Below are 19,664 nucleotides of genomic sequence, written 5' to 3'. Positions count from 1 at the left end.
ATTCTCTTCCGTCAGCAGGAGACGTCGACGTCGTAAACGGGCCTCGACGCGAACATTTTCTTTGGCGACCCTCCGACGACCCCTAATAGCACTCGTAATTCCGATATTCGCCGTGAGATCGGTCGGGACCTTCCTGGTCTCGTCAATAAACGACGCGACGGACGACCCCGGAAACGGATACGTCGAGTAGAAACTAGCTGCAGAATACCCTCCTCGAAGAAACCTACGAAACGCTTTTAATAAAATAAAAGATTCGCGTAAAATATGAAACGACAGGTCCGGGAACCATTCGGATATTAATTGGAACAATTCCGCCCTCTGTTACCTTTAAATCACCAACAACAACAATTGAGCCGTTCACAGGCCAAAACGATTAACAACACTTTTTGAAATGTTTTTTTAAGTGTCAAAGCACTTGGTTCAGTCATCAATTTTTTTATTTATAATAAATTTCCCAAATAATACAGATTGACATCATTAGACGACAAAATTTTTATTGGTCGCCGAATAATAAATAATTTATTTCAGAAGCCATTCTGATTAACTCCGTACGAACTCCGAGGAAAGCCGCGTTCTCAAGCAACAGTGCTGCCGCTTGGCAGGAACTAAAGGGGCCTATTCACACGATCAAGCATTTTGCGCAACAATGCCTATTGTGCAACATGATTATCCTTAGACACTCTTATAAGGCGACCAAGGCAGAGGAGGGGATACGAAATTTTCTTAGATCGTACAGTTCCCGTTTTCTTAGATCGAATATTTACCGTATTACCTTCCAGGAATTTATTAAACCGAAGATATGTAGCAATGTAGGAATTATCTTAAACTATTGAGTTGGCAAACAAGTTCGTTCGGTTTTTTTCATTGGAATAAATCACAAAAACCGAACGAACTTATTTGCCAACCCAATATATCATAGTTACTGTTTCCTTGACCTCGATCGACAATTTGTTAATAACATATATTAATGTTTTCAGCGCACTGGTCCGATCTGATGCTACTACTTAAGCAATTTTGCAAATTACTACAAAAACTTTCAACGTTTCGGTCGACTATTTAGACCATTTTCAAGAAAAATTTTCATATAATTGCGTCTGTAAACCTTCGTCTGTTGTGATTGTTTCGCCATCCATAGTTGTTTTTAGTGGCGCTAATAAATTGTGTTCACCCCGTTTTTACAAGAATACAATTAATACTTCATAGAGTCGCGTGTGCATACTTATCCACTGTATTTTCTAGTTTAAGCGTCGCGCTCGAGTTCCTACTTTCAATCTGTTTCCTTTCGATATGCTACACATACAGTCTGGAGGGTTCGGAGAGTATCAAAGTTTCAGGAGTCTGAGGATCCCGAGTTCTGAGGCCGTTTGCTGTATCATCGATCTTATAACGCTCAGACATTTCAATAAAAAGCCCCTCCACTGTTTCAATGTTCCAGCGACAATAAAAGTCGCGAGGATCTTCGTACCTATATCAAAACTAAAATAAACCGAATGTCTCCGCCATTTTCGAATCGAGTGGAATCGCAAAAGTCTGGATACAATTCCAAAAGGTCTCTTACTATTTTCAACATAAATAATTTGTCCAAAAAATTGTTTAAAAGTGGTGCTAATCAAGGAACTGTCTCTTTGAAAGTATATTTTACTCGAAACACATAAAATAAAATGACCGATAGGGAATTGTTCGGAACAAAACTTTTTATTTCAACGGGGGAGATTTTTAGGGGGTGGTTTTCAATTGTTGCACTTCATTTAGCGCAATTAAAAACGATTTTAGCGTTCTACGTTGCGGATGAGGCTTCGGAAAAATTTTCTCCCGGCTATCCTGAAAATGTTCAATCCCCAAAGGTCTGAAAGTCTGAGAATTTCAGTCTCCGTGTCGGATATTTCCCTCGCAATCAAATTCTCGGCGTTGCAGTCGCCGGAACCCCGGCAACGTCGGAAAAAAGGAAGCCCCCAGACTGCATTCTCGAAATTGCATGCTCTTTAATTCGCGAACGGGGCGGCGCTGCGGGCGTGTGCGCCTGTGTACATGTATACGTGCAGCTGTTGCATCCGCAAGACCGAGGCGGTTGAATAGATTCCGCGGAAGAGTGCAGAATAGATTCCCGAGGTCTGGGGAAAAATTGGAACGGGTGTATCGCGCGTCAATACTGTAACACACAATGGGAAGCACGGGGCCATTACGCGTTTCATGATCCAACGATTTGGATTATGCGCGCTGTACACCCGGGCTATACATATACCGGGAGGCGTTGCCGTGTGTTAGCCGATTTTTCAGGATGCTGCCACCGGGGATCGTGTGCACCCACGCCACACCATCCAAGACTTTGATTTATCCTGGAATTTGAATAACATGAGAGCAATGCCTTCCGGGAGGCGTTACCGACTTCCGAAGCCGGTATCGGTTCCCAGGGGAATTTACAATTCCGTTTCCGACCGCCGCGGAACAACCATACTCGCGATTTTAATTGGTGATTTCCCTCCAAGCTACTCTCCTCCGCGATCTCCGATCTCTCTTGTTTTTCTTGTTTACTTCCGTTGCTTCGCCGCGTTTCGATGTTACTATCTGCAGAGGGTGTCTTCAGTTTTCTTTGACATTTTACTGTCAGAGCACATTAATCAATTTTGACCAATTTTTATTTCGAGACTGTTTAACCCTTTGCACCTTTCGGACCTATTTTAATTGGGAAATTAAACATTCCTTTCGACCTAGAATAATTCGATTCTATATTAATTCTTGTTTTTGTATGAATATGAAATTGATGTAATACAATACAATATTGTTAATATTGAATATTAACTTTCGATTCGATCAATTGTTATTTTTACAAAGCAATTTTGCAAATTACTACAGTGTAGTAATTAGATATTCAATATTAATTGATTAGATAGTACCATATTTAGTAATGTGAACAATATTTTGAATAATGGTACAGCAATTTTTAGTTCTTCAGCGTTCTTTGACATTTTACTGCCAAAGCACATTAATCAATTTTAACCAATTTATATTTCAACACTGTTTAACCCTTTGCACCTTTCGGACCTATTTTAACTAGAAAATTACACATTTCTTTCGACCTAGAATAATTCGATTCTATATTAATTCTTGTCTTTGTATGAATATGAAATTGATATAATACCTCACACGATACTTGAACGTTTAGTAATTGATTAGATAATTATATCCTTACATCGATCGTATTTATCGTTAATATTGAATATCTAATGCTTTCGGCGCAAATATTCGATCAATTGTTATTTTTACAAAGCAATTTTGCAAATTACTACAGTGTAGTAATTAGATATTCAATATTATTTGATTAGATACTAACATATTTAGTAATGTAAACAATATTTTGAATAATGGTACAGCAATTTTTAGTGGTGACTCTGAGTCACCCCTCGACTGCTGAGGGTTAATATTTGCTACAGACACACAAACACGTTATTTAAGGGAAGTAGATGCAATTTTTCCAAAGTTCAATTGTGCCATAGTGCCATAAATCTTTCAAGAATCATTCAAGAACCTCAAAAATCTAGGAAATTGAATGTCGCGTCGACACTTTTGTCAATACCAGAAATATTCTATAATGTTACTGAACGTTAAGCTGTATCCACACTGAAGCAACAACCAGCAACATTAATTAAAAGTTGCTGTTATTGCTTCAATGTGGACATAGCTTTATATGTGCTAATATACGCTAATCATATTTTTTCTTTTAAGTAGACATTGCACAAGTGCATTTTGAATGATCTTTACCTATATTTTCTGTCTAAATCGTTCTATTTTCACCAATTTATATATTTCGAGACTATTTAAGTTTTATATAGAAATTATACATATAATAGAAATAGAAATGTGCACACGAGCAGCATAATCGAACATCGTCGCCCGCAAAGTTCCGGGAAAAACTCCGACCATCGTTCGAGGATTAAAAGCGCAGAAACGGTGGTTTGAACCACGGCGGTCTGGACGGAGACGATTCGCGTGCTCGTGTAGGGAACATGAGAACGTTTAATGGGAGGCGAGTTCGCGGGTTAACCGCGACAGTCAGCGAAAATAATCACCGCGGCGAGCCGGAATGCCATTTGCTGGTGTCGCCGATGGGATTCTCGGCCATTTTTAACGCGGGCGAACCTGCGGTCGCGAATATCGGTTCCGGCGACGCCAGAAACGGGCAAATAAAAGCGATGGGGGACAATCGGTCGTGTGCGGGTTATGAAATTTTCGGTGGGACACGTCGCTTCGAGCACAATGCCGGTGTTATGGAAAAGTTAACAGTCCGCGAACATGTAACTCGCTAAATGAAGACGAAATTCGGTCGCGTAAAACATTCACTCGCCGATCTCAATCATCTGCAGTTGCCTGAAATAAAAGGCCTTCAACAAATAAAAATTTTCCATCTTGGTAAAAAGATAAAAATGTATCGAGCTAATTTTTAACAGTACCGAATATTATTCAACATTTTCATTTAAGAAACGGTTAGTAAATCATGTGTGTTTCCTTTATATTCTAAAAATTAGCTATAAAATTTCAATTCGGACATAGTCGGAAACAAATTTTGTTGGCTTATAATCACAAATCTTTACCGAATGTAAGGAGACCAAAAAGAGCATCCACACTCACACAGAACCATAACAAAATCGTCAATAAAGTTTTGTAATCGTAAAAAAACTTACAGAATTATTGGTGAAGTTCAAATATTAATAACTATACTAATTTAGATGATGACAAGAAATGAAATCTGTGCGAAAGTGCTCTGTACACTTATCTGAAAAACTTCTGTTATACAAAAATTTACACAATTTTCCTTAAAACACTTGAAAATCGCCAATGAACGCAAAGCGCGCCTTAAAATCTCTTAACTTCCGATGAAGTTTACTACTTCACGGGTAGAAAAATAGAAAAAACAACATTGAAGCCTAATTCTTCAGACCTTAACTACGACGAACGATAATTAAGACACGTAAAAATTTAGAAATCGATTTTTTTCCACTTTTTCCGGCCAAATAGACCACTGTGGCGTCAGTACAAACAATCTAAGAAATTGTGAAAATATCCAGCCATTCTTATAGAATTACCAGTAAAGTATTAATCAAGTAAACTTATTAAGTCTTAAGATTATAACTTGAAGAGTATATGACAGATTCTGAATATACATTGCATAATATTTCGGAATTATCCGATAAACAACTGAAACCTCTGCGACAGTGCTCCATAGATCCAGTGTTAAGTATCAAATTCATATACTGTACTTGAGACCGTAAAGGATCGAGAAAACATGTGACAGTTTTACAGGCTACTCGATTTTCAGCTGACAGCGACTCCACTGGCTAGGATGTCGGGCACCGGTTATTTGGTAGAAATTGGAATATTGATTGGCTTAGAGAAGAAGCGCAAATATACGGGAATAACCGGGGAATATGGAATATTCGGGGATGTGACTCGCGATTCGATGCCAATTGCCGGAGCATTACGGTCAATGGCGGACGTGGAATAAAATCGCTACCTTTCCCGACGATGAATTCGAGCACCACTTGATTGCTGCGCCGACAGAGGGACAGAGTATCCACGGATATTAATCGCGATAAAGCGTTCGGGAATGCAACACGGTTTCCAGCGAGCGGGGGGACCCGTGACTCTGTGAAACCGGCACACCGAAAATTACACGAATTAAAATGTAATGATCGTGCGATAACCGACTTTGCAGCGTTTCAACGATCGTTCCGTTAACGGAGACGAGATGATCGAGTGACCGCGATCATCCTGTTTCCGATCCATCAACCTCCTGATTTCCCAGTTGACAGATTTCTGAATTTTTTAATTTCATGTATCTCGTCAGCGTTCGAGAATTATCCTTAATTCGGCTATTGTACTTAAATCATTACTTTGAATTCAAAGTAGTCCGGAGTATTTCGGTTTGAACTGTTCGAAATTTTCGAATTGAGTGCATAATTTTGCTTTCTCTCTCTTCTATAATTTCGTCTTTATTATCATTAGTTGCTTCAGACCTTATTTTTTGTAGATTTATCATTGGTTTTTCACTTTGTATCTTTGATTTGTTGTGTAATTATCTTTTTTCTTTCGTGTAAATTACTATTGATTTCTTGTTCTTGTTCTTTTTTAATTTGGTTTCTCTCTTTTCCCTGCTTTTTTGACAAATGTTCTTCTTCTATAATTTTTTTTCTCGCTCCTTTTTTCACGATCTTTCTTCTGTCTTCGACAATACAGTTGGTGGTCCTTTGTTAGCATCCACCGAATTTAAATTTTTCATTCTAGAATGCGTGCTTTTTGAAATCTCAAACTGGCCCACTGTATTCAGAGCTTGTACTTGAAAATTCAATTGTCCAGATTCAGGTATCACTTTCGGATTGTCCACACTTAGGGCACTTCACCTTACTTGGAATTGATTATGCGACAACGGTTCGCGCTCTAGAACTACTTAATCCCAAGGTCTTGAAATTCTAGAGCTATTATAGCTGTGGATATTATACCTAATGGCGGAATCAGTTCAATGACATACTCATTATACGAGGCGTGCAATGTTATCGGGACGAACTGTGCAATAAAGAATTCAGAATCAGTAGCTTGTTCGACGACATAAGAACAACATGTATTAAGACATTTCAATTCCGTTTTTACGATTTCCATAAAGCAAACGCAGTTTTTCTACTTTCTTGAAAAGGATCCACACATGGATCGAAACGTTGAAAGTTTAAGTTAACGTGAAAAATTTGCTTTTTCGTAATTAGTTGATCGAACCGTTGCGCCGAGAACACTAACATATTATTCATTTAACAACCATACGATCGATAATGCAAACAATATTTAATAAAGAATTAAGCCTGTGAAAAATATGCGCTAACGTGCAAAATCCGAGTAAATTACATTTTCTTTTTAAATTGCAAAGAGGATAATTATAATTACGTTGGACAGAACTTTCAAGGAACATATGTTAATCAAGATTTGTCAATGTTCAACTTTTCCGAGCGTCTGATTACAAAATGGTATTTACTTTTTTCCAAGAAGTACATCTACTCTATTTTTGTTCGTCTACTTCCCTTTACCTTTTTATTTCGATAAATGTAAACAGCTCGAAGGTACCCGTTTAAGCTCCACCCCTTTGATACATTCCCTCTCGGCGCGGAATTACGATCCCGTCGGGACTTAAGAGTGATTTAATCGCGTCTTAGGCGAGCGCATTTGGAAATTGATCTGGCCACGGGGATCCAGCAAATTGCCCCTTAAACGACTCTCTAATTACAGTTCTTGCCCCGTTCGTATAATCGTTACTTTAAACCGCGAACTTTCAAACTTCTCGACTTATCAATAAACTTCTTTGCGCCGCCGCATACTTTTATCAGGCGAGTACCGGAACGGAACGTGGACAATTCCAACCCTCAGCAAGGCGAGATGGGCTGGCTCCGACCGGAGCGGATTCATTAAAAATGTCAATTAGAGTTTCCGAGCGGATTCACCGAGAATGTGTAATAAGAAAATTTCCCCTCCCGCGCCGAGGGCTGATATCTTCCGGTTTTTCGGGTTTTATTGATTCCGGGAGAAAACTTGGCGACTCGTCGCCCTCCCTTGCTGAAAAGTTTCGTTCTCCATCTCGATCTTCTCGAATCAAATCGTGGAGACAATTGTTCCGGTGATTATGGGAACGAAATATGATATGCGATATTTAGACTTTTGCATTTGATCTGGTACACAAATATTTTGCCATGACAGCACATGATTCGCGGCGGAAACTATGGTTAACAATTGGCAGAGTTGTGCTAATTCAATTACCAAGTATTTTAATCAGATTTGTAATTGAAATACAATGTAATTAAAATACATCTCTCCAAATTATAGCCCAGAACTTTGAAGAAGTGCAATATATTTTTATGTTTTTCTTTCATATACTTGTTCGCTGTCTGTGCAGCGTAATTTCTATTCCTCGTCCTCGTTCATAATACGTAACGCTATTTCATGTTTATGGTTGAAACTTAAAAAATGTGTAACGCAGAAGTTATTTCTGTTCAGATATTATAAATTTATAAATAATAAATTCCTTCTGTTTGGAACCTTCACATGGATTTTTCAACCTTTTGTTACCTATTACTTTATTATTCTGTAATATTTAATTTTAATTTAATTACATCGTAATTCATAATTATTGTAATATAATTACAAAGTATTTTATAATTGTACTCCAATTGCAAATATGAATAATATCATTGTAATTTAATTGAATGAAGATCTGAATTATAAATTACAATATAACTGAATCACAATGTAATTCAATTACCTCGTAATTATAATTCCTGGAGTAATTCAATCGTAATTTTGCACAACTCTGACAATTGGTGACATATGTAGGCAAATGAATATGATGAATGAAATCAGAAGGTGTAAGTAACTAAACAAACATGTTGGTGAAACATATGTATATTGAATTTCATTGAAATTTGCATACGTATTTATATTCCAACAATTGCAGAGATATTATTAACCCTTTGCAATCTGAGCACAATTTTATCTTGAAAATTAAATATTTCTTCCGACCTAGAATAATTCCATTAATTAACCAATGAACAATGAACTTTATATGTCCTAATTATACATTACACAAGTGCATTTTAAATGATCTTTTCTTATATTTTCTGTTTCACCAGCTGAATGATCGGCGTTCCAAATATTTGCGGTATAAATCGTTCTATCAAATATAATAATAATTCTGTCGTAAATTACGTTGTGGTACCAAGTCAATCTTGAACAAGTAAATATTAATCTGCGTGAAAACCTTCGGTATTGGAACAGGAACAAATTATTAATCGACGCGGTTACAATTCTTGAAACCTCGAAAGTCGAGCTCAAACATACCAGGTTCCGGAAACCGGAAGGCGCGCAACGAGCCGGCGAATCGCTGATCGACGCACCCGCGAGAATTGTGACGAGTAGAATCCGCAGCGGGCCCGATCGAATTCGAAATCGAATCCGCGTCAAAGTAAGCCTCGCGTGGCGGATTTCGTTTCACCGGTTCACGGGTAGTGTACAAGGCGTTTACATTAAATCCGTGCCGGTTGAAACACGAAGTGTAACGCGATTCCGATGAATTCAATTCCCGGTGAACACGTACGGCGCGGCGGCGCGCGATCGCTATTACAACGGTCGGGCGACGCCGCTATACCGGTTTGCTCGGGAATCCTGCGCGCCTTTCCGCCGAAAATCCTCGACGACGCGTCAAGGATGCGTGTCATTAACGTGCAAATGTTACAATTTCGGGACACGGGGCGGCGCGCGTGGCTTTCGCGTTTGCGGGCTCGCAACGAACGGTGAGCCCCCGGAATGCGAAACGCTGACTGTAGATTTCGGGGGCGGTGTGCCACGTCCACCCCCCGTGAATTACGAATCTGTCAAGGGTTCGCACTTCGCGGGACAACGTCACATAATTTACCGGCGACAGACGTTTCCGCGCGAGCCCTCCCTCCACTCTGCAGGCTGTCCGTGAACTTTCCCCGGGAACGCTTAGAAACTGCCCCCGGATTTGAGCGGTCATGTTGCTGAACCGGCGAACCGATCGTCCAAGCGGATTAAACGGATTAATGTTCGTTAGTATTATCCGTTTTGCTAACAGAAGCTACTGGTTCACTCGTTTTGTTAAACTTTTCGCTTCGATGCACCTGGGAGGAGGACTCGGGCGCAGATTGCCCTCTGGGGCACACGAAGCCACGCCCACTGCGCACGTTAAGCTTGTGTTCAACTCATTTGGTTCTATGAATTGATATGGGCAAGGTGCCCTGGCTCTGTTCAATCGGAGAGCAACGAAGCCACGCCCATTTGCGCATTCTTCCTGGAGAAAGATTCAAGAACAATTCTTCCTTTTCCTATTCGAAATTAAATGTAATTGTTTATGTGATGACGTTTTTGTTTATTCCAGTTACATAAACTCTTATGTGCAGTGTTCTGTCTCTTTCAACTCGGGACAATAAAGCCACGCCCACTTTTTGTAGCGCATTCTTCCTGGAGAAGATCCAGTCTTGCAAAATTCATCAGATTTTGTGACCAGTGCAAGATACTCTATTCGAAATTAAATGTAATTGTTTATACGAACACATTTTTGTTTATTCCAGTTATATAAACTGCTAGGAGCAGTGTTCTGTCTCTATTGAACTCGGGGGCAATAAAACCACGCCCACTTTCTGTAGCGCATTCTTTCTAGAGAAGATCCAGTCTTGCAAAATTCATCAGTTTTAGCGATCAGTGTCAGATACTCTATTCGAAATTAAATCTAATTGTTTATACGAACACGTTTTTGTTTATTCCAGTTACGTAAACTCCTAGGGGCAGTGTTCTCAGTGTTCCACGCCCACTTTCTGTAGCGCATTCTTCCTGGAGAAGATCCAGTCTTGCAAAATTCAGTTTTTGTGATCAGTTTCAGATACTCTATTCGACATTAAATGTAATTGTTTATACGAACACGTTTTTGTTCATTCCAGTTACACAAACTCCTAGGGGCAGTGTTCTGCCTCTATTGAACTTGGGGGCAATAGAGCCGCGCCCACTTCGCACATCAAAGTTTAGTTTACTACCATGAACTTTTGTGACGCAGTGCTCTGGTTCTGTTGAATTCGAGGACAACAAAGCCCCGCCCATTCAGGTCACTCTGCTAGAAGAACTAGACAGAGCCACAACAGAAGATTAAGATCTGTTTGTCAGGGTTTCGACTTTCAAAAGGCCGCGGAGACCCGTGTTCTTACACGTGTGTTACGCTCCGAGTTTTCTCCGGGTCAGAGAGTGCACATTGCACAGACGTTCGCGATAAAATGTCGAAAGTTAACGAGTGTGGCCCCTGTGTGTCTCCATGGCTGCGCCATTACAGTCGGGCGGTCGTACGTCTGGTAAACATCCAGATTAGGTTCGTTCGCGACGGTATTGCGCTTAGTTTCTGACGTATTCGCTGAGAAATTGGGGAAAATACGCTCGGAACCGACATGGAGCTCCAATATTAATCGACGATTTTCTTCGGGTTAGTATCGCAAGCAAATATTTACGATGTCTATTTTCTTCGGGGTTGGACAGTCCAATATTTGCGAACGACGTTGCTATCAAATTGATTACCTCATCACTAAAATATTGCGCAGTTGAGCCTGGAATTGATTGAATCTTCCCTCTGGGGAACGAAAACAGTTTATAGCGATATTGAACCGTTCGAAAATCTTTATAACATTCTTCTGTTAATATACAGGGTGGTTCGCGCAACTTGCACACCTATATGTATAACTTCCAAAGTATGCGTTGCACGAGAAAGTTTTGTATACAGAGGTTGCATGATCTGAAGGGGTACATTATGTACTATATTTATAATTTTTACAGGTGGAAGCGTTTCGGAGATTTGAAGGTCAATATTGTTTTTTTAAATGGAATACTATACTTTTTATACGAAAATATGGAAGAATGTTGAATTCTGAGTAAATAAGTATTCACCTTCATTATCCCTAAACCTAATAATTGACGAGTAATTTCACTTTATTTCCTGAAAATTTTACTCGTTAATTATTAGGTTTAGGGCTGATGAAGGTCAATACTTTTTTGTTACTCTCTATATTGGCTACTGAATAGTAGATTAGACTGGAGATGAAAATTATAAAAAATGCAGTGATTTAATATTAAAGTTCCTTTCTTTCTTTAATCATTTCAACAAGTTCAGTTCAAGTTAGCCTTTCCATTTGTTTAAATTGCATCTCTCCATTCGTTTTTGTCATAACTGCATATAGTCCATTAACAGTTTGTTTTGCAAATATAAAGAACATGAGCTTTTAAAGAACAAGGCTCGTTCTTTATCTTAAAAACAATAAATATGAATAAAAATTCCTAATTCCGCCGTTGATTTCCCCAATATCAACAGCTGCGGCTTTAAATTACCGCTTCGAATAAAAAGTCAATTTTACTTCGTTTGCGCAAACATGGTACGCGTCGGGAATGCGTCACAACGATAAAGACCCCGTTAATTACAAGGAAAAACAGTGAAAAACGCGAGAAGCCAATGTCTCCGTTCAGCACGCGAGCTCGCGCATAAATATTGTTCGCCGTTAAACATTTATTCTCCGCGAGGACAGCACTCGGTGGGGAAAGAGGGTGGGGCCGTGTAATTACGCGTCTAATTTTCAACTCGCTAATGAGAGGCGGGTTATACCGGATTCACAGGTTCGCACAATGTCGTGCAGAACGCGTTGTGCTTGCGGATTCCTTGCGCGAAGCTATGCGACGCGCAGCGTTCCGCAAACACCGTACGTTTGTTTCTCCTGGTTGACGATCATCGATCATCGACGAAGATCCTCTCGACCATGCCTTGAACCGCTTGGCGAGCTTTCTGCGTTATTAACGGGTTTCGCGAGACTCGCGAGTCCCGAACATTTGCGGGACGGAGCTCTGCGGCTCGGAGTGTCTGAATAATTGCGGAATCGCACTCCGACGTTTAGTGTCCTTCGAAAATAATATCCGTCTATGTAGTCACTTTTAATTACTGGAATACGGTACTTACAATCTGTACAACATTCAATTTAGTGTTTCAAGCATGAACAAAGGTCTACACTAGCAAGTATTTATTTTGCATTGAAGTTCCGTGATAAAAAGTTCCATGTAAACAGTTTTCTGGAAAATAGAGTGCGAGTAACTGAACTCTAGAATATCTCCTTTAAGTACGACAAAGTAAAAAATTTGTTATGTGTAATTTTTATGGTATAAAGTGGTCAGTATCCCCCAGGGATTGTTTCTCTCGTAGTTTTCAAAGTCATCGAATTTTTTTTTTATTAAGTTGGCAACTAAAGCGACCTTTCGTTTCGTAATTCTTTTATTGTATCATTATATCCTCATTCAGTGACCATTCCTTTTGAACTGTATATCATGGGAAAGCTCTGATTTTTGCGATTAATTTGATATTAAATACTCGTGCTTAAAAAATATATGTATGAATGACTTTGTTTGAGAAAATGTGGAGGTCTCGGACTTAGTTGTCAGCCTAACTACGATGAAAACGAAATATGTTCTAAATCTCGACATTCTGAACAGCTTTAACCTATACAAAAGATCACCAATTATTATATATATAGGAAAAGTTGTTTAGAATTTCAATTTAATCAAAATCCAAAAGGAAGTAACGTTTCGACAAGTTTACCATAACCACAGTAAATCATCTAACGACGCAAAGAGGACGCAAAAAGACGCGATGGATGCAAAAAGAATATCCCCTCCACTGTAGTAATCTGATCTCGGCTCGGGTATATCGGTGTGAACCACTACTAATGCGACGCGGAGAATCGTAGTGCGATTAATTGACGATAAACGTTTCGAGCGCAAGGAAGCACAGTGTATGGGAAAGAAAGAGACGCGGAGAGTCGCATTCGCTTCGAACGCGCTGTCCTTCTCTACGTTCGACTCGTTTCAAGCTCAAAGAAGATGGTGTCCCTCTACGATCGATGCAAACGAACCTCCCCGAAGCTTTTGCGTCGATAGAGGATTTATTATACATATATTTTCGTGTTGCATCGCGTAGCTCGTAAAAAAAGGGCATTCAAGTATGCATTGTGACAAGACCTTCGAATGACTTTGTATTGGAAGATGAAGGTCAACCTTCAATGTCGTTTCTAATAATAGAAATTTCAAGTCAGCAAATTACATCATAAAATTGATCCTCGATTATCGCCGATGAAAGTAGAATGTTGTAGCTGTACGATCGTTGTTCGCGGTTTCTTACATCGTCTAACACCGAGTGCTAGATCGCAGTGTGTTCTCTCGAAAACTGGTCGAAACTGCGAGTCTTTCTCACGCAAAGATCCGTCGGAATTACAAAGCTCCGTTGCAAATCCATCCTGGTTAAGAAGGCGTGCGCGCGTGCAAGGTCGGTGCTGCAATGCTCCCGTGTGATTTACATGTTTGCGCCCTTGTTCTTGGCGGCGGAAGATTCCTCGCGGGTTCTGCGGTTTCCGGGCTCCTCGGGTACCGCGTCAATGTTTTCTTAGAACGTTTACACCATCGACCCTCTTGGCCGGTTGTTTACCAACGTCGAAGCGGCGGGTTGCGGCGCTCGCTTGCTCGCGATCCTCTCGGGTTTGCACAGTGGCCGTGGCTTTGCTCGCGGCTTCTTCTCGAAGATTCATCGTGGCAAAGTGCATTTTTAATACCCGAGGCTCCGGTTCATCTTTGTTTATACACGAGCCTTCGTTGCCCGCTTCGAAACAAAACTTCTATCGTCAGCTGCTTATTGAGTTGTCGCATGAGGAACGATCTGCCATGGACCTTTGCAGAAAGCTCCAACGAAATGCACAAATAGGCACAATACAGTGGTCGAAATTTCTATAAAGTGATCTTCTTTTTTCATAGATATTTTAAAAATATCACCATTTTTGTTGATTTATCGTGTCTGGTCTTGTGCCTTGTTGACACTCGGATAGAGGGACTGCGTACTCTAGACCGCTATGTTTACTATTTACGTTTTTTAAAATTTTTTTCTGTGTGGTGCAGAACACAAGTGCAAAGTTTCTATAAAGTCACTTAGTGTTTCTCTGTATTCTGAGCGGAGAACTACGGAAAACTGCGAATATCCTGAAAGTATTAGTTTTGGAGCTCACAGAAATCCCCTGTTATAATTTGATTCACGTGTATGAGAATGCCGAGAGGAAAAGTACAAACAAGTGAAGAAAAAGCATCAATCGATGCTTATAAAGATATGGGCTGCTCTAATCGCGCAATTGCTAAGAAAACTAATCGGTCATATACTGTGATTAATAATTATATCGATTTACGTGAAAATTACGGAAAAAATCATCTTAAAGGTGGTAATAAAAAATAGTCGAGGAGACAACATTCAATATTAATGAGGCCTGCAGCTAAGGAAAGGAAAAATGCAGCACAATTTCGAGCTGAATTGGAGCTCCCAGTAACAACAAGACGTGTGCAACAACTTTTAAATTCTTCTGGACAAAAATACAACGTAAACCAGGCCTTAAAGAAGTACACAAACCGGCCCGTATTGATTTCGCACGGGCACCAAACACAGTGACTTTATAGAAATTTCGGCCACTGTAGACGCAATCTTTATGCATTTATGAAGAAATTGATTGAGCGAAATATAAAGCAGTAAAAGATTCAAGAAATTCAAGAATGTTGTAATGTTGCTTTTAATGTAACAAAGTCTTTAAGGGATGAATTCAATTCTTATGTTATTCCTTCTTCAAACAAACAATGCAAAACATTTTTATTTTGCATAAAGATCCGCAGTCTAATAATTACCATTAAACCGAAATAAAATACCATTTTGGTTTTGTTAATGTACAGCTATTGAAGAACGTATAATAATTATAATATAATAAATTTTCTCCTTTCTTAGGAAATTATGATTTCTACAGAAAAGTTCTAATCACTGAAACCGTAGAATAAATCATAGGGCAAGGGATTAAAGATGCGTGTACTCCACTGATATTTAAATTGAATTTTCTTGAAGACAAAGCCTACCACGCAATTTCTATATTCTCGATTGTCGTCTTATTGCCAGCCATAAAATCGACCTGACCTAATTTGCACCATGAATTATGAAACACCCTGATTTAGCCGGATGTAAAGCTTTCGACGAAATCGGGAGCCAGCAGATGCGAGTGGTCCTCGGAACGTTAATAACCTCGTTCCCCGGTACAAGTTAGGTGGCCAGAGCGTATATTATCAAGCAGCGTGTATCGGGCATTCAACGGGTTAAATCCGAAACTAGTGGCTCGATTCAATTCAAAGTTTCAATGAGTTGCGGCTTCCGGTTAAGAACCCCCGAGACTCCTCGGTTCCGGCTATCATGTTTGTCCGTTTCCTGTTTTGCGGCGGAAAAATGGCAAATAGAGTGGAACCGAATTTAATCGATGCGGTCGGGGCTGGAACTAGAAACACGAGTCGAGCAACCACGGATCGTGCATTCACGTCAGACCGAATGTTCTTCGGAAGACTGTTCATTGACGAGAGCTATAACCACGTACAAACACCACAACTAATTATACATATAGATGACTGATAAGAGTGCTTCGAGTGCTATAGACAGTTCGATGTCCATACAATCGCCGAAACAATTATTAACACGTATATTGCGTTCGCTGCAATCGACTCATCCTGTTCGAGGATTTGAAACTACCCCTAAATTTCGAGGATTTGAAACTGCCCCTAAAGTTCGAGGCTGAAACTACAGTAAAGGTTCGATCCAAGACAAACCCTCGGGATCGTGCTGTTTCTTACATCGGACAGGTCTACTTGTTTTTCTTACATCGTGCAGTTCCCATTTTCTTGATGTTTTCCTCGGAAATTTGAGAATGTTTGAAATATTTTGTAATTTTTTTATGCTACAGAAGGAATCCACCAGCTTGTAAAATTTGTAGAAAATAGTGATGACCAGATACACAATTGATTAATAAAGTATACAATTATTTTAAGATGTAATAGCTTGTATTTCATTTGCAGATTGGCCACGAGCTTTTGCAATTATCGAATAGCTTCTATAATGTGTGATAAAATTCATGTTTAAAATTCTAAATAGTTTTTCATCAAATTTTGTAATTATTTAACTTGCAGGAAAAACTTCTGAAATGATCTAATGGTCTCCATAGTGCATCACAAAATTCAATGATTTGTTTGGGGATGTCGCAATGGGTGACAAAGATTCCAAATAATTTATATGGTACATTTGCAGGAGTAAGTAAGGAGAATACTGATAAATATGTTCGTGGTCTCGACCCGTTGCGCTATAATTGGCACAAGGATCTCGTGTTGCTCGATAACGAGAACATTTTTCGCGTGCACGGAGGATACGTGGACTTCTTGCGGCCAATAAAAATGACGGATCGAACGGAATTGAGTTCTCGTGCGCCGCGGGCCAGAAAACAAGTAGAGTGGAAAAGCCGGTACAATGGTGGACCCTGGGTCTCGATGTGATTTAATGCAACGGACAGAGAGTCTAAGAAAAAGTCTAGTAAAATGCCAGCGAGAGAGAAGCATTAAATCAACTAATAAGATCTTCCATTAAACGGGACTCGCATTCTAGGGAAATTTGCTACGCGAAGAATTAGTCGCTGAAAGGTATTCCTAACTTCTAGGGAATTCTGCTGCCGGAAGAGTTCCAAGGTGTCCGTGAATATCCCGAGACTCGGGAGCTGGTAATTTTGAATGTAAAAAATTCGGGGCAAGAGGCGAAGAAAATTTTCCGAGCCGCGGAAAGTCAAGAGCTTAAAAAGTTCTTGAACTTGGGTGGCTCCCAACTTTCCCGGGGACACAGGAAATTCCCGAATTTGGAGGTCTAAGCTTTCTACAAACTCCAATCGACTTGCATGAAAAGTGTCTCGAATAAAGATTCTTGGGATCTACAAAAATTACCTTGACTGTGGGAACTGCGATCAACTTTCTACGAAAAGTTCTACTTTGCTGGGAACCGTTTAACACGGGAACTATCGAACCCGAAATTACGGATTTCCGATTCTTTAGTTTACATAATAGTAATATTTTTCGCGGCGCTACGGTTCAATCAAATTCTACACGGAATAGCTATATTTCTAGGGCATAAAACGTTTCGATTCGGATTTGAAACTTGATAACGTTCTCGACTCGGGTTTGGATCACTACAACATGCCAAGCGCTATTCTATTGGAGGAAAACAAAGGTGGTGTGTTTCGTCCTAGACCCGCTTTAGTTTACAATTTTTCGGACTGTAGACGTTTTCGTGAACACTTGTTTGTCCAGGCGTATTTCGCATAGATTAGTTTTAAACGGCAATAAAAGCTGGTCACTTGAAAATAGAAAAATAATGAATGTAGGACTAATAATAATTAGACGCTTCACTTTTCCGCGTTTCAGACATTGTTTCTTGTCTCGTAACGCTGGCGGCGATTTGCCCCATTTTGCAGTAATATTTATATAACAGAGGAAACTATCGAGAAACTTTCAATATACCCAAATAAAAGAGCGCAACGACTACGAGCAGCCCGCGAACCGCAAAGTGTTAAAAACGACTATTTGCGTGGGCAAATATTTGCGGCGAGGAGGTTGAAAAATGGAGAAACGAACGTGGTCCGTGTAAACGCGGCTTTATTTGGCGACGAAATTTCTGTTTCTCGCGGTTCCCCGTCGCACGCGTATGCAGTTTCAGCTTGTTACAACGAGATGCCTCATGCCGCTCGTTTATTTTTTGTTTTCTATTAAATAACTGAATTCTCTAATTATGAACGCGTGCAATTAAAGCATGGAATTCCTCGAAATTCGCCGGCGTCCGTGATTTCAACTCACGTGTACCGCTTCGTATCTCATAAATCATTTATGCGAACGTTGACGTGGCAAGTTCATCAATGGAGTTGTCTCCTCCTGTGGCTTTAATCACTTTCGGTTTATTTGTAACTTCTATTGTTCTTTAGGTGTGATTTTACGTTTTTAATCCTTCCAGTTCTGCTGAGATGTTGTCATGCATTTATTATTAATTTGTTTGATTAGAAAATTTTACTAGAAAATAAATTAGACTTAACTTCAGTCTCTTGCAATCGACTTACACAATTTTTATTTTACATATGTATATTAATTTTGCTACATTTTTCATATTTGCAACTTCGAAAGAAATTCCTCTCTGAACTTAATTATTAAAAGCAAGCCTATGAAATCGACTTGGAATATAATTTGGATGGTTTTTATTTTATATCCATTAATTTTGCTACATTTAATAGCTACATTTAAAAAGATATCTACGCAATCATCTTTTATGAAATCATTTTTCTTATTCCAATAATTGTAAAAAGAAAGAATCTGGAACCGATCATCCTGACCGGTGGTGGTAGCTTTAATGTTAATAAGCATAGACAGTCTGAGCCGCATCAAATTTGCACAGAGTAAACAGAAAGCCTCGAGAGGTTTATCAGAAGCTGCTTATCGTTGTGAAAAATGTTGCGGTTTTTCAATAAGTCGAATCTCATTACATCTGCGAACGTAGTAATCTACTTCCGGTGACTCGAGCCACTTCCGGATTGTGTACCGCCTTTAATTTCCTCGTAAGCGGCTCTAGCCGGGACTCGATCCTGCGGTAGAGACTGAAATTCTAGATAAAGCCTACATTGATCGCGGGCTATCGCCATTTCTGTGGCGGCCTTCTACCACGGTTACATAATTTATGCAAAAACACCGCGTGCATTTCGCGACGACAGTCGGCTAGCGTAATTCGCGACGGCGCTGCGTCTGATAATGCTTCTCTACGCGATTTTTTCACGACTAGTCAGCACCGTTGCCATCGCACGGATTAATTCGATCATCGATCCGATCTACGACGCACGGTCTGTTTCCGGTTTACGTAACCGTGAGCCAGTTCTCGGTGTTGTCGATCGTTGTCATTTAATCGGTTGACGGTCTAGTTGTGCTAGGGAGTGACTTGTGAATGGGTGTTGTTATTGTGATTCGGTTTGACGCGTTTCAAGACTTTTCTGGGACTGTCTACTGCTGGACTGCTTTGGTAATGGTCGATCCAAACGGTGTTATTGCTCTAAATTGTCTGTTTTTTGTTAGAAATATGCATACAATTCAAAGTGTAGTTATCAGTGACGCCATGTGCTATGCGAAGATATAAGAAGGTGTAGAGGGCACATGGCACATTTTTTCGAAGTGAACCATCGACGATG

At 39.8% G+C, this 19,664-nt stretch overlaps 1 protein-coding gene across 4 annotated transcripts in view; it reads left to right on the top strand.

Annotated features, from left to right (window-relative positions):
• Nucleotides 1–19,664, top strand: part of Rho-6 (serine protease rhomboid 6) — a 233,046-nt gene that overhangs the window by 177,433 nt on the left and 35,949 nt on the right. The window contains exons 1-2 of one of the 4 annotated variants that reach the window (XM_076431087.1): nt 1–9,941; nt 10,135–19,664. The exon at nt 1–9,941 is cut by the window's left edge and continues 28,197 nt beyond it. The exons of 2 other annotated variants lie outside the window; for them this stretch is intronic. The gene's annotated coding sequence lies outside the window, so the exon portion shown is untranslated. One more of the 4 variants, XM_076431081.1, reaches the window with a different exon arrangement.

Source organism: Lasioglossum baleicum, chromosome 1, assembly GCF_051020765.1.
Source record: "Lasioglossum baleicum chromosome 1, iyLasBale1, whole genome shotgun sequence".
Classification (NCBI taxonomy): Eukaryota; Metazoa; Arthropoda; class Insecta; order Hymenoptera; family Halictidae; genus Lasioglossum; species Lasioglossum baleicum.
Note: the sequence above shows the minus strand (reverse complement) of the source record. Positions and strands in the feature narration are given on the sequence as shown.